Raw genomic sequence first — 1,084 nt, 5'->3', positions numbered from 1 at the left:
AAATTTAACTAGCCATATTCACTGTAATGCACTGAATGGTGGTTCTCAAAAAGATATGTCTATATTCTGAACCTGTGAAAATAACCTATATCGAAAAAGGGTCTTTGCAGGATTTCAAAATGAAATTATTCTGGACCATCCAACTGAGCCTTAAATCCAATGACAGGTGTTTTATTTTTTTTTAATTTTTTAAAAATTTATTATTATTATTTATGCCTACAGCACTTGGTCTTCCTAGGTGCTCTCCTATCCAAGTACTAACCAGGCCCAACCCTGCTTAGCTTCCGAGATAAGACATCGGGCTTGTTCAGGGAGGCACGGCTGTAGACCATTGACCGTGGCTCCACTAGGGCGTGAACCCAGGACCTTCTGCGTGTAAAGCAGATGTGCTAATTGCTACACTATGGAACCACATTTGACAGACGTTTTAATAAGAGGTCAAAGAGTACAGACAGAGAGGAAAAGCCATGTGAATATGCAAGCAGATTAGACTTATATAGACACAGGCCAAGGAATGCCTAGGGCCATCAGAAGCTGGAAGAGGCAAGAAATAATTCTCCCATAGAGTCCTCTGAGAGAGCATGGATCCGCTGATAAATACCTTGATTTTGGACTTCCGGCCTCTAGAATTATGGAAGAATTTCTCCTGTTGTAAACCCACCTAGTTTGTGGTAATTTGTATGGCAGCCTTAGGTAATAAATATATGCACGATATAAAAAGTCTATTTGGTAGAAGCATATTACCAATTTCTTACCCATATCTATTACATCTTTCCTTCACTTATTTACTTCCTTGAAAGCAAATTAAAAATAGAGGAAAGCATGCAAAAAACATAAAAGAGACATAATCTAATGCCTAAACCTAAATAAATGGAGACCAGCTTTTTTTAAAAAAGATGGTTATAGCATAACTTCCAGCTCCAACTTACACAAAGGCAGTACAAATTATTAAGTAACTACTGAAATCCTTATCAATACTCTTAACCTGAAGAGAATATACAGTAGGAATCTTTATGCTCTCCATTTAGGAATGAAGAATATAATAGTGGAGATTCCTTTTGAGAGAAACAGATGAAATGAGAGA

The 1,084-nt window shown here is 37.1% G+C and overlaps 1 pseudogene; it reads right to left on the bottom strand.

Annotated features, from left to right (window-relative positions):
- Positions 1-213: 213 nt before the first annotated feature.
- Positions 214-329, bottom strand: LOC111741657 (annotated as a pseudogene).
- Between the last annotated feature and the right edge of the window lie 755 nt (positions 330-1,084).

The sequence above is a fragment of the Pteropus vampyrus genome, unplaced genomic scaffold (genome assembly GCF_000151845.1).
Source record: "Pteropus vampyrus isolate Shadow unplaced genomic scaffold, Pvam_2.0 Scaffold3, whole genome shotgun sequence".
Lineage (NCBI taxonomy): Eukaryota > Metazoa > Chordata > Mammalia > Chiroptera > Pteropodidae > Pteropus > Pteropus vampyrus.
This window is presented reverse-complemented; position numbering and strand designations above follow the sequence as displayed.